At 40.4% G+C, this 15313-nt stretch overlaps 2 long non-coding RNA genes across 2 annotated transcripts in view; one reads left to right on the top strand and one right to left on the bottom strand.

Moving 5' to 3' along the window:
• LOC138413649 (uncharacterized) overlaps positions 1 to 9875 on the bottom strand; it is a 57789-nt gene extending 47914 nt beyond the window's left edge. Inside the window, exon 1 of the long non-coding RNA XR_011246057.1 lies at positions 9760 to 9875. This is a non-coding gene — a long non-coding RNA (uncharacterized lncRNA). The remainder of the gene's footprint in view (positions 1 to 9759) is intronic.
• LOC138413651 (uncharacterized) overlaps positions 1 to 15313 on the top strand; it is a 65810-nt gene that overhangs the window by 6908 nt on the left and 43589 nt on the right. The gene's annotated exons all lie outside the window — the stretch shown is intronic.

Genomic DNA, 15313 nt, shown 5'->3' on the forward strand with positions numbered 1-15313 from the left:
TATAAAATGGTCTGTAATATCAAAATGGTTTAATTAACACATATCACAGAAGTAAATGTTCCAGTATATGGGGCGTAGTGTAGTACAGGGTACATGGTGCAAGGGTGACAGGTATGTTAGTTCAGTTCTGTGATGGTGGCTCTGACAGAGGTAGATGAGTTATAGAGTCTTATTGCGGTTGGAATGAACGATTTCCTGTATCGCTCCTTAGAGCAGCGGGGTTGGATGAGCCTGTGGCTGAAGCTGCTCTTTAGCTTGTCCAGTGTTTTGTGGAGGGGGTGAGAGGGATTGTCCATGATTGCCAGCAGTTTTGCCAGCATCCTGTTCTCCACCACCTCCTCCATGGTGACAAGCTTAGAGCCAACCACAGACTCTGCTTTCCTTATGATTTTGTTCAGTCTGTTGGCGTCCTTTGTCTTGATGCCCGCACCCCAGGACACCACAGCAAAGAAGATGGTGCTCGCCACAACAGACTGATAGAACATCTGCGGGCATTTTGTTCCAGACATTGAAGGACCCGAGCCTCCTCAGGAAGTAAAGCCGGCTCAGGCCCTCTGTGTGGGTGGACCAGTCCAGTTTATTGTCCAATGTGATACCGAGGTACTTGTATGCAGGTACCACCTCCACATCCGTCCCACTGATGCAGACAGGAGAGGGCAGGGGCTTGTTCCTCCTGAAATCCACCACCATCTCCTTCGTCTTCTCCACGTTGAGCTGCAGGCGGTTCTCCCCACACCACTTCACAAAGCGGTCGACCAGGTCCCTGTACTCAGCCTCCCCCCGCCCTCAATACACCCCACAATGGCCGTGTCATCAGAGAACTTCTGCAGATGACACGACTCAGTGCAGTGCTTAAAATCAGCAGTGTATGTGGTGAAGAGGAAGGGGGACAGTACAGTTCCCTGGGGGGCCCCGATGTTACTGATCAGACGATCAGACACACAATTCTGTAATCTCACAAACTGTGGTCTGCCCGTCAGATAGTCATCGACCCAAGTGATGAGGGGAGCACTCACCCGCGTGCCCTCCAGTTTGGCCTTCAGCAGTCTGGGCTGGATGGTGTTGAAGGCGCTGGAGAAATCAAAAAACATGATCCGGACTGAGGTGTTGGGTCTGTCCAGGGAGGAGTAGGCCTTCTGCAGCAGGTAGATGATTGCATCATCAACCCCAACATGGGGCTGATATGCAAACTGCAGGGGGTCTTGTGATGGGCACACCAGTGGTCTGAGGTGTGCCAATACCAGTCTCTCCATGACCTTCATGATGTGAGAGGTCAGTGCCACCGGCCTGTAGTCCTCCAGTGCAGCAGGACGTCCTTTTTTGGGCACTGGGACCAGGCAGGATGTTTTCCAGAGCACTGGCACTCTCTGAAGGTGTAGGCTCAGGTTGAAGAGGTGCTGGAGAACTCCACAGAGCTGGCTGGAACATGCCTTCAGCACACGAGGGCTGATGCGGTCCGGTCCAGCAGCTTTCCTCTGTTTGAGCCTCTCCAGCTCTCTCCTCACCTGGCTGGCTGTGATGTGTAGTCCAGACTGGAGGGTAGGGGATGTCAGTGGTGGGTTTGAGGGTGGTGCAAAGAGGTGTGTGTTGCAGGAGGTGGTGGTGGTGGGGGACTGTGGGTGATGTGAGGATGTCCTGGGGGTGGGAGGTGTGAAAAAGTCTGTGGTGAAAGCCAGCGGAGGGGTGGGGGAGATGGTGACGGGTGTGGTGTGGGGCAGAGGATGATGGGGGGAGGTGGGGGGTTGTTGCTCTGAGAAGCAGTAGAGGCAGTTGTAGAGGCAGTGGAGGGTCCGCTGGGGGTGGGGGGGTTGTTGTTGAACCTATTGAAGAACGTGTTCAGCTCGTTCGCACGTTATCAGAGGAGGAATGGGACAAGGTAAATGAAGGACAGTGGAAAACAACATGCTCCCTCTCATGGAGAGAATATGGTTGGAAGAACATTGTAAGATACTTTATTACACCAACACAACAGAAATCTCAAGACACACGACGTTGGAGACTGTGTGGGGAAAATAAGGCCAACCATTTTCATATCTTTTGGGGATGCCCTTGTATTATACCTTTTTGGCAAGAGTTAAAGAAGAGTATGGAAACAATTCTGAAAGTGCAAATTCCACTTTCATTTGAAGTTTTATATTTGGGAAAAGAGAACCAGGAGATTAAATACATATTTGGAATAATGATGGTGGTGGTGGCTAAAAAGGCCATCACCAGAAAATGGCTAAAAAAAGATCCACCAAAAATAGAGGATTGGGTAGATGTAATGCTCGATATATATAGAATGGAGAAGCTGACTTTCTCAGCTAGACTAAAATCAGAAACTTTTAAAAACTACTGGGAAAACTGGATTGATTTTGTGTCTCCATTGAGAGCAGACTTTGTGCAATAAGGACAGTGTGTATTGCAGAGTGTTGACCCCCTTGGTTCAGGCTACAAACTTGTTTATTATTCATTTATTTATTTGATATGTTTACCCCAATCAGGAGACAAGGAACAATGCAGGAGAGGTGTGAAAATAAGGACAAGAGTGAAAAAGCGGTTCATTTTACTTCACATTTACTCTACTGTAACTTTACTTGAGAATTCATGTCCAATTATGTCTCTGCTCTGCGGTGGAAGTATAGGAATGTTTTATACTGTTGTAAAATTATACACATTATGTAAAATATTGATGGAATATTGATATGTGGAATCAATAAAAAAGATAATTGAAAAAAAAAAAAGCTCTGGGTGTTGCAGGTCAAAAGATCAAATTTGGAGCCTTTTGGGTTCAAATGTCTGGTTAGGGTAACTACACATGCTCTTACTGCTGCTGGTGTTAGAATAACTTTTTGAACATAAAAACACAAGAATAAACAAAAATACTGTTCTCTAAGTGCTGCAACTGACCGTAAACATTACAACCATAACATGAATATGCTCTAGTATTAGAATATGAGAAATTTAATGTTGAGGTCGTATTTAAAGAGACCACTTTGGTGAGAGAATGGGCTGTGATTGGTGGGTGACTGACGAGCACCCATAAACCTATCGGTAGCTGAGCACATGACTCTGTGTCCTGCATGAACTAACACAATGCTTCATTAGTCACAATTCAAGTTCAGGATTTCTACAATGACATTCTCACTTTAAACCTCATTTAAAGTATCTTGAATTGAGGCAAATTAAAGCTGACCTTGAATTATGATCAGTCAGAATCAAATTGTCATATATCACAAATCATAAACTGGATTTATTTTCATAATTAATTATGGATAAAATTACAAAGTATGTTGCAGAAATCTGAAATGGATATCTATATCATTGAGCATTGTTCAAGTTACATTGTACAAGTACATGTTCTACTGAATAAGGGATCAGCCACTTGCTATCTGTAAACCCCCAACCCACAAGTGAATCTCCTAATATTATGCTAGGTGTTGTTTGGGCAAAGAAAAAATTAAAAGAAAAAAAGTCTAATTTCTGCATTTCAGCAGGTGCTCTTAATAAAAATGTTCCCTTTTTAGCACCATGCATCTTATCCACTGAAATATCCACACTTACATCACTGATATAAACATATACCTATTGAGATTTAAATAAAGTAAATGGAGAATTACAGGATTACCTCCACATTTGCTATGGTTTGAGATACTGCTGCTAGTGCGACATCTAGTGGCAGTGAATATCGCTAATGAATATCATATGTACATAAACACTCTCAGAGGTGGGTAGCAGAACCTGCTGTGAACTTCAGCTGACATAAAAACTCAAAAGCTTTAGTTTGCCCAGTTTGGATGCGCTCCTGATGTAAATATAAAGTATTTAAATCTAGCAGGGCCCATTCTGTTCAATCTGTACAATTTTGACGATTGCCCACTGGTGGATTATTTTATATTCAATTCTTGCCAATAGATCACTTTCTCCTAAGTCTTATACACTGGACCTTTTAAGAAAATACTTCATTCAATACATTGTACTCATTTTCTTGTGGACAGTTTTTCATGCTCAGAAATCTTTGCTTTAACCCTCCGTTTAAGTGAATTGTTCTTTACTTTATTTGAAGTAAGAGTAGTTCAGTTAAAGAAGTCAAAGTACATTTCAGAACCTGTACTTTTATACTTTTACTTGGTTAAAGAAGCCGAAACAGTGGTTAAACTTCTTTATTTTTAATACAAGTATCTGTACCTCTACTTGAGTAAAGAATGTGTGTGCTTTTATCACCTCTGCACACACATACACACACACAGTGTGTTTTTTTTAACAACAGGGAGACCACAACTTCACAATAACACAACGATACCCACAAGCAACAGTTAAATTCGAAAAAACAAGCTGCAAAGCAACCAAACTCACGCCATGCAGTAGCAAACTGCCAATACAACTGCCTGGACACTCCAAACAATTTGTAGAGCAACACATAATGTCCTGAGCACGTAGGCATCAGGACAAACACCAAATGTTAGCTCTCAACTTGAACCCGGTTATGATGCTGTGGCAAGACTTTAGAGTACAGCATGAATGTACAGTTCATGCTCAAAAACCTATGTGCTGGATTTTAAAAAGTCCTGCAATGGCAATGGTTCAAAAATTCCTCCACAGGGATGTAAAAGACTTAAAGTTATTGCAAATAGAACAGTATTTAGGTTTTGGGGTGGATTACCTTTCAATGGGGGATTTAGATTAACTCTTTCCTTTCAATAAATCCAATGATGTACTCACATTGTCTTTACCTTATATTAAAATGTGTTTGATGATCTGCAACATTGCTCAAAAAACATTCCTCTGTTACGTCATGCTGTCAAAAAATAACTTGATGATGTGAAGAGCTATTTGTTTCTCTTATCTGTGAAGATAGTTCTTGATAAATCTTTATAAGGCTATATGTTTGGAGTCATTGCTATGTGCATGATTGTATTATGCATGTTATTAATTATAATATTTTTGCACGGCACTAAATACAAACGATTTCTGCATCATCATGCCACTCTCAATTAACATACAGAAACAGAAGCAAATGAGACAGAACTGTGGTTGTTCTCTAAGATGTGATACAGTTACATTTTGTTCTGTTGTTGCCTTTTAACTGAAGTGCCAGTATGTATGACATGTGTCATATCAGCCTATGTTGTGGTGGCTGGTCATTATACTGTCTGGTCCATCGGCCATCACGGACCAACATCCTGTCTGGTCAACAGACTGAGGCCCCTGCTGAAGAAATACAGAGTCACTGTGTACTTGTCTGGCCATGACCACAATCTGCAGGTATGTAAGTGAGTGCACGCTCAATCATAAAAAATATCATGTGTAAATGATACACATCAAGGAAGTGTATCTCAGTGTGTTGTTATTTGTCTGTCTGTCTCGTTGACAGTTATTTATTCTTTTTCATATCCCACTTATCACACTGTGTTTGAGAAGAGCATGTGCAAGATTGCCCCTCTCTGTACAGGAGGTGGCATTCACTAGTGGGTGCTACAAAGACTGTACTTGTTGATAGTTCAAAGCTAGTTTGCATCATTTTCTGGCACCAAGACTGGCATGTGCCCACATTACACAATCACAGGTTTTATACATTTCCAAAAATTAGAAACCATCCAGATAGTTATTGGGTTAAATGATACTTTGTTTCAACGGATATTACTGGTCAATATAATTAGTCATAAAGATGAAATCTTATTTATTTTATATGAGCACAGTGTTGACATATTGTTCCAGGAAGATGAGCATTTGTTTTTCCTGCAGTAGTATAACTTACAGTCCAACAATTGGCTTCAACTTATCTCAATGAAGTAAATGATTGCACAATGTGATGGCTACTGAGTAAAGACAACATTAAGAATGGTACACTGTAAGCCTTATCTTCACTATGCAAGTCTGTATGGCACAAAATGACCGTAAAAAAACTAAAGTCACTGCACAACAGAAGCAGAAAGGGAGGGGGGATTGAAAAGATGGAAACAATAACATAGAATGATACAATGTGATGGAATATCTGGTAACTTCATCTACCACTTGTATGATATGGTTTTATATTTAATTTTATAATTACCTCAACATTATGAAGTGATCTGTGTGTCTGTAAAACACGTTGGAGCAAGAGGAATTTACTGTGCAACGTGAGTGTTGCAGTCTAAGCATTCAGATGTGTTATTGTCAATATGTGTGTGTCAGTGTAAGAGGGAATCAATGTGCTGCATAAAGCCCTACAATGAAATAAGATTGGAAACAAGTGGTTGATATGAGAACAGTTCAATCAGGAGAGACTTTAACTTGACAGTTGAATATTTTTTTTATTTCTATGCAATTAAGTCTTTTGGCATTTTGACCCCTATGTGATGTCATCGGCATCAGAGGGGTTGATGGAGAAATAATTATGAATGACTCTGCTGGACTGGACCATGGCTTCGGATTAAACCGGAGGAGATTGGGTTGAAGGGGAGTTACAGCGGATCACTAATGACAGCTGACTGCCGGAGAGAGGAGAAAGGATTTCAAATTTGATCACAACCGCACGACTGGCTGGATGAGATTGTGGCAATATCTGAATGGCCATTCAAAATGCCCACAATCAGCTGATTAATAAGAAGAAATATATATAGAGAGATAGATTTGTGAGTAATTGAATATTTCAAATTTCAAATTTATATAGCACGGTATCACAACAAGCAGTTGTCTAAGGGTGCTGCACAAAAGTCCAAGTCCAAGAAGAAACACAAAATCCAACTTGTTCCACACCGAGCAAGCATGAGCAACAGCGGGGAGGAAAAACTCCCAGGTGTAAGAAACCTCCGGCAGAACTGGGCTCTGTGTGGACGGCCTCTGCCAGGAACGGTTTATGAGAAAGTCTTCCTGAATTATACTTCCTACTTATACTGAGCAGCTTCATGTTGCAGCTGAATACCCCTCATCTTACCCTCCTCTTCCAAACATGAAAGAGAACCTGTGGCAGCCTTCACTTGTCATAAAAACTCAAGAGGCGTTTAGTTTGTCCAGTTTTTACTACTGTAAAAACATGGCGGCCTCTGTAGAGAGGACCTGCTCCACATGTAAATATAAAGTATTTAAATATAGATGGCTCATTCTAAGAAAACAACAATCGTACAATTTAGATAAAACACACTAGTGAAAACATCACTAGGATTACTTTGTATTCAGTTTCTGCTCCCTTTCACCTAAATCTTACACACTGAACCTTTAATGAATTTTGTCGCTGTATCTTGGTCTAATTGAGCACAACATTGATGCCTTTAATGCTGTCTGTCTCTGTATTTTTAACAGTTCATCAGAGAGGATGATGGGAGCTCATATGTAGTCAGTGGGAGTGGGGTGGTCAGCGATCCTGACACCACTCACAAGGACAGTGTTCCTCAGTCCTGGCAGCTCTACTCCAGTCCTGTCAATCACACAATAGGAGGCGTGGCTTACTTCCAGGTCACTGAGCATAAGATGACAGTCACCTTCATGCAGACTAACGGGAAATGTGTTTACCGCACAGAGCTGCCAACACGTATAGTCAGAAGTAATGGAATGCTCTAAAACTGAAGATATGATTACTGATATCTTTGGGCGATGGCATGTTACTATTAAGTGAAATGTGTATATTCATAGTATTTTGTACTGTATGTAATGTAACAAAATATAAACTGTTTTATGTCTTTTGTTGTGCATTGTATTTCATGATGGAGGCCTCAATGTGCAGGATGAATTATAGCTCTACTTGCATACAAGTAAGTAGTAGAGCAATAGTAGAGCCAAGTAGAGCATTGTTAGGTTTGCAACCAAAACATCTGCTCTGCCATTTTCACTAAAAATTGGACCAAATTAATACTTGATTGTCATATTACTGCTTTTATTTGTTCAAGTTTGTATTTACTTTGCTTGCTTTTCAGTCAAAGCACTTCCGTTTTTTAAAGTGCTATATGAATAAAGTGTATTACTAGTAGTAGTAGTAGTAATAGTATCAATATTATTATTATTATTATAGTATTCAAGTGAGTTTACTATAAGTGAGTGACTACAACAATATTCTGGAATCAGTGTGGGCGCCCATCTGCCTTGACTAGAGGAGAATAATGGAGGAGAGGAGAGATGAGTGGATAAGAGGGGAGAGAAGAGAGAGAGAGAGACAGAGAGAGACTGTTGTTGTCATAAAAATATAAATATAATGAATAGTGATACATTGAGATGCAATTATATTATTAATTATAACAGTTTATCATCATCATCATAATCATAATATGGTGGTAGTATTAGTAGTGAAATTTGGAGAGAGAGGGAGAGAGATAGAGAGATGGAAGCACAAACAATGGACTTTAGTTACATGAAGTAATATAATAAAAAATATGGGGCCACAGGCACAGTTCAGTGCATGTTGGGAGTTGTAGAAGAAAATTGTTGTTGTTTTCTCTATTTCTTTTGATATTTTTATGCACCTTTCAAGTTCCTGCTTTTCTTCATGACATCTATCTTTGTGTTTACTGTATCTACTTTCCCAGGAGGATGGCTTTTGAGACAGCTTTCCTGATTACATGTTGTTATGGCCTGGCTGGCTGAGACCATAACAATAATAATAATAAATGTATTTATACATAAAATGCAGCTAAAATGTATTATCATAGCAACAGGTCTTGAGTTGTTTCTTAAAACTATCAACAGAAGAAGCATGTCTGATGTGTGGTGGGAGTTTGTTCCAAACCTTTGGATAGCATAGCATAGGAAAGCATAGCAAGAGAAAGCTGCTTCCCCAAACCTTTTATTGTTTGTTTTGGGGACATTGAGCAAGCCCGCTGTAGACGACCTGAGGGAATGATTCGTAACATATTCCGATAAACAGTCAGAGATGTATGACGGTGCTGTACCATTAAGAGAATTAAAAACAAGTAAAATAATTTTAAAATCAATCCTCAGTGATGCTAGAAGCCAGTGTAAAGACACTAAAATAAAAGTAATATGGAATCTTTTCCTATTTCTCATTAAAACCATGGCTGCTGGATTTTGCAAAAGCTGTAGGCGATCGATGGATTTTTTCGGTAATCCTGAATATAGTGCATTACAGTAGTCCAGGCGAGAAAGTATAAAAGCATGAATCAACTTTTGGCAGTTTCCAAAGTGAGGAACAGTCTTACTCTTGCAATGTTTCTTAAATGATAAAAGGCAATCTTTGTGACATTGTTTATGTGTGGATTAAAATCTAGTCCTGAATAACACCCAGGTTCTTTATTTTTGATTTGTTTTGTTGCTCCAACTTTGCCGATAATCTTTTGTCCTTGAACATTACAAAATTTTCAGTTTTACTTTCACAGGCAATTTATAACTTGGTTTGGCGCATCAGAGTCATCTGGCACTAAATAAGGGAAGACACATGATGGCTCAGATTTTTCTAACAAAAAGTAATTTTCAAAGAACTAAAACAAAAAAGAAATTCAACTGATAAGGCTGACAGGAACTGAATTCCAGACCAAAACAAGATCAAATTAATGCTACAGAAATCAAAACTCATCTGAATGGCAGGATGAGCATGGCTATTATTATATGAGGCAGTGGCCAGCTACCTCTACTTCACTGATGGCCCCCAGCTCCAGCCAAAGCAGGATCTTGCAACACAAGACACACAAGCAAGTATACCTAGGCAAGATGCTGAACCCCAAATTGCCCTTCATTGAAAAAAAAAACTGTATTGCTGGTGAAGCACAATATTCCTTGTGTCACAAAAGCAACAAGTGTCAGAACCTGTCTGACTGTCTAATTCAACCTGGCACAACTTTTCTTCTTTCGCACCTGCGGACACCAGGCCGAACTAGGTGGATGGGCTTTCTGTAAAGACGGCTCCTGTCGCGGTTTCAAAGCTCTTCGTGCTTTCTGGCATTTGCTGGAGGCCCGTCAAATTGCAATCTATAATGAAAGGGGAATCAGAAGTTAGTGTAAAGCCCATTATCAATGCCTAGTATATGCTGGCCCCTCATTTCAGCCAAAAAAGCCTCAAACTGTTTGAAAGTTACACCTTTGCGATCATTAGGCCCCCCCGATCAACATTCTTCCCTCTCATACCCATATGTACTCTGTACGGCTATGAAAATGGAGCCCTTAGAAATGGGCTTAATTGATACCAAAGGTCACAAAGGTCACCTGGGCCCTTCTGCGGTTTTGGTGAAAATCGGTAATGCAGGCTCAAAGAGCCCCTTGTGACCAGTGGGTCAAATTTGGGGCTCCTAGGCCCCTGGGAAGGCCCCGAAAGGGATCGTAATTTTCCCAAAAATCTCCAGAACCAAGAGGCTGCGAGCCCTGTTTAGGCCCCTGACCAGCTAGAGGGCTGAAATCCAAGTGACACCTCATGTAACGTTGATAAGAAATTCCCTCAAGCAGTCCAAGTTACCAGATATAATGAAATTCCCTACTGACAGTCCTAACATATCACATTCACAGTGACATGAGGTAACTCTGACCTTTAACTTCGAAGGGAATAAAATCCTTCATCTTTGAGTTTAAGTTAATGTTTTTACCAAGTTTGACGACATTCCCATGAGCTGATCTTTAGATATCAATTTAAGGAAAAATATTTACATACTTTGTGAGAACACTGTGACATTTGGCTACCAAAATGAAATCTAAATTCATGTGAATGTTTGTGGCAAATATGAAAGAATTCCCTGAAGGCATTTTGGATATATATTGCATATACAAGGCAAGAAGTGTGCTTTGTGAGGTGCTAGTGACCTTGCCATTTGATCTTTGATCCTTCATCAATCACATCCAAAAGATGTCCCTACTTTTGGTGTATGTCTGACAATGATAAAGTTTAATCAGGAAGGAGCTCAACACTCCTAATTGCATTTATCACTGCATAAATATTTTGTGATTTATTGCCCTTTTCGATTAACAATTTGGTCAACCATTTGTTCAGTCCTCCACATACATCTTTGCTCATGCAATTATACATACAAAAATGTAACATTTCCATTACAGTGCTAAAAGTGTTAGAGCTGAGCAGGGATCAGTGAGGATGAGGTCATATTTAAAGAGAGAGAATGGGCTGTAATTGGTGGGTGACTGACGAGCACCCATAAACCTATCGGTAGCTGAGTACATGACTCTCTCCTGCATGAACTAACACAATGCTTCATTAGTCACAATTCAAGTTCAGGATTTCTACGATGACATTCTCACTTTAAACTTAATTTAAAGTATCACAAATTAAAGCTGACCTTGAATTATGATCAGTCAGAATCAAATTGTCATATATCAAAAATCATAAACTGGATTTATTTTCATAATTAATTATGGATACAATTACAAGGTATGTTGCAGAAATCTGGAATGGATATCTATATCATTGAGCATTGTACAAGTTACATTGTACAAGTACATGTTCTACTGAATAAGGGATCAGCCACTTGCTATCTGTAATACAAACAGTCATCATCAGGAACATCAGAGATATCATAGTTAATAATCATCCCAAGGTACTTGTAGTTCTCTAAAATGTCTACCACATGTCCCTTGATGATAGTATTCTAAGAGTTTGAGGACTGATGCCTAAAACTCATGTCCTTGGTTTTTGTCACATTTAGTAGTAAAAATGCACAGTCACACCAATACAGATTCACAATCCACAATGGGACCATGGTTGTTCTCATCTGCATGGAGGAAACTGACTGTCACAGAGTCATCAGCAAATTTGAAAAGTAATCTGTTGTCATGCCAGCTGCGGCAGTCATCAGTATACACATTATAGAGGGGAGGTGAAAGGACACAGGAGGAGACCCTGTGGATGATGACAATGTGTCTTACATGCATTACTTTCTGTGTCAGTTGCCAGTTGCAGCTCGAGGCATGTATCCAAAATTATCTTTTCCAGGCACTATACTGATACTGTAGTCACTACAAGTTACGCATGTTCCATTTTGCCTGGGGGACATTTTAAACAAACCAGTCTACAACACAATAAAAATCACATGAAAATCAACCTCCCTCCCCATCTTTTCATATTTTTTTACTCCTCAATTTTTTAATGTGGATTTAGAATTTGATACTGAGCATAGCCGTGAAATTTCCCCCCCAAATAGAAATGGTACAAGTTGTCAAATAAATGTTATCTACATAAATCCCCATATATTTCAAAAACCTTCTCAGAACACAGTTAACATCACAGTATATTGTAAGGTATTGTAATGGAAATTTTTACATTTGTGAATGTTTAATTGCATTAGCAGACATGTATGTGGATGACTGACCAAATGGTTCACCAAATTGTTTATCTGAAAGGGCAACCTTAAGGTTTACGATGGTGGCTTAAGAGACTTGAGTTGTATGGCCTCGAGAAACCAAATCTTTATGGCTTCTCATGGTATCTCTGATTGGGATCAAACAACTGGGATCTCACAGGGGGGGTCATCCACAGAACATGTAAACAAATGGCCAGGATGTCTCCTCCACTGAGTGAAACTACAGGAGGGTAATAAATACCTTTGAATGCTTAGTGGGAGGGGGCTGAGAGTTATAAGAACACAGATTCTCCTATGTTCTTTGCTCATTTGTGCATGTCATTCAGGTGATGTGTACTGATGAGTCCATCTGCAGATGCTGAATTAAACTTTCAGAAAGAAGTGTTTGACTTTGTGCTTGTTTCACAGAAATTGCCACCACATTTGGCGTTGTTGGCAGGATCACTCGTGTGAGAGGACACTCTGGATCTCAAGGCTGAAAGGTAAAACTGCGCAGGGAGTCTGGGACTCTGACCTCAACCTCCCTGACAAAAGAGGGTAGAGACGTGAGGGCCTGATGCCTGAGAACCAAAGAGTGCTCTCACTGCTGTGATCCGGCGGACCAAGTAGCACAGAGACACTGTCTTTCTGGGAAGACAAATTCAGAAGGGAAACGATTCTCTCACAGGGTGAGTGACAGACGTGTCTGCATGGCAAGGTTTGGAACCGATGTAGAATCAAGGAAGCTTCGGGTGATCTTGGAGGTCACGGGTGGTCTTGGAGACCACAGAGTTAATATAGAATAAGCCTGTTGATGATCTTGGAGATCACGTAGTTATTAGAATAAACAGGTTGGTGATCTGAGAGGAGGTCACAGAGTTAAGGAGTATTGATATGTACGTGATATAATAATAGAAATATACGGAGTGTTTGATGATTTTAATACACTTGTTATATTGGGTTCTGACGTCGAGCTCATGATTTAACAAACTATGAAATAATATAGTAAATAGAGTTTTGCACTGGAGATGTGACTGGGACTGAAGGACTGAGACCTGAGCCAGGATAATCTCGACACTGCAATGAATCTGCTTTAATAAGAGAGAAAAAAAAGAGAGAGTGAGAGAAGTTCTCAACCGCCAAAGGTAAGTAAAGGTAAGTAAATTTAAGTAAACTTAAGTATATTAGGGGTATAATTGGCTTTTTGAGGGTATTAAGAAAGACTAAATCCTAAAAACAAATTTTTAACAAAAGGAAATTAAAAAGAAAGAACGGATTAAAATAAATTAGGGAATTTCTAAATGTCTTTTCCCATATCAGCATAACTTTGGTCTTCCAAATTTTGTATTTTGTTGAACAAATTGGGAGTTTAAATTGATAAATAAGAGTTGTGTTAAAACTGCTGAGACAACCTACTAGAGAAATGGGTTTAAACATCGGTAAAGGAAAGAAAGATAAGGATAATGCTAATCCACTTCAGCTTTCTTTTCTTAATGTTCAGTATATGTTAATAAGTGATGGTAAGCGTAGAGTTAGAGAGGAAAGAGTTAGAGAGGAACGAGTTAGTGAGGACAAATTAGAAGGAAAAAAGAAATGTAGGGATATTTGTACTGGAGCGTGTGAATTTTGGTTAACTGAAGTGAATATCAGGGACAGTTTACAAAAGGTAGGGATTGAACTAATCTCCAAGTCTCAGTGTGTCCGACTAGACCCTGATCTGGACTCAGCTCCACCGAGAGGACAACCACAGCCAGCAGCGGTGCAGTGTGATGACCAGCAGGACACTCAGCTGCTACCGGTGCAGAGGGCGCAGGCGGCAGCTCCAGCCGTCCCTAACCTCCATCCAGACCTCGAGCTTGTTGCAGCAGAGGAGGTGGACAGGCCTCCATCATGCACCACTCCATATGTGGCAGCACATACTCCATGGCGCACCGGGAAGGAGGCAATTTATGATTTGAATGCAACCCCGCAAGCACCGATGGTGGAGGTGGCTGCAGGAGATGGAAACACTCAGCTGATCTACAGACCATGGACATTCACCAATATGAAAGAACCTACCACTTCATCTCTCCCACAAGTGTTAAGTGGGGGAGCGGTATGCAGTGCAACTGGAACCAGCACTGAACAGCAAAGACTGCTGATGACTGAGATGGGGACTCAGTATTCGAAAGTGGCAAGATCCGTCTCTGCACAGGAGCGGAGAATGGTGAATCCAGCATGGGGTAATGCTGATTATGCAGAAAAACTCTTGAACAGCAAGAAAAAGAAAAAGGCAACGCAGTTGACAGAGGGACTGCGAATGGCACAGCTGGCAGCATATCAAAACCAAGTCTGCGGGCACAAGAAAGGTCATGGAGGGAGAGGAAGGGGATGTGGAAGAACTGACGCTTGTTTCAAATGTGGCAAAATTGGACATTGGATCAGGGATTGCCCTGAGAACCAATACACATAGTGCGATTGAGTAGCGGTGGAGCTGGGGACAGTGAAGGATTCATCTGGTGCAGACGCGGAGACAGAGAGAAAGTTTCAACCTACTCACCAAATTCGTAAGAGCACTGTAACACGCACACCATATGAATTACTGTTAGAACTGATGCATATATGCAAAAACACACAATCAAAGTAAATGGTAAAGACATCACATTTTTGGTAGATTCAGGTGAAAACAGAATCAGTCTCCAAAAATGAATGTTAGAGATGTTTTAAAACAATTGAAGCAACAGGTACGACAGTGCTAGAGAGATACACTGTACCATTGTTTAAAAAAAAAAAATGAGGTTAAGGAAATTTTAAACATTATTTTTGTTGTCACCACGCTGGCTGATAGATATTATTGGTAGAGATTTCATGTGTTCATTGAGTAATATGCTAATTTTAACATCACAAGGCGTAGATGTAACTAGAGGATTTGATATATGCATATCAATGGAAGATTCTGAACGCTTCCCTCACCTCTGTAAGTAACACTTTCTTGTGAGATGCTGAGGTACTCACCCAGATGTAATTACAGATGTTATCCTAACACAAAGGATGGTAGAGAAGGTTAGAGTAAGTAGTTAAAGAATGTGATAGAGAAAGTTAGATTAAAGATTAACGATAGGTTAGGTTGGTTATACTAGAACAGTAATCAC

Source organism: Paralichthys olivaceus, chromosome 14 (assembly GCF_024713975.1).
Source record: "Paralichthys olivaceus isolate ysfri-2021 chromosome 14, ASM2471397v2, whole genome shotgun sequence".
Lineage (NCBI taxonomy): Eukaryota > Metazoa > Chordata > Actinopteri > Pleuronectiformes > Paralichthyidae > Paralichthys > Paralichthys olivaceus.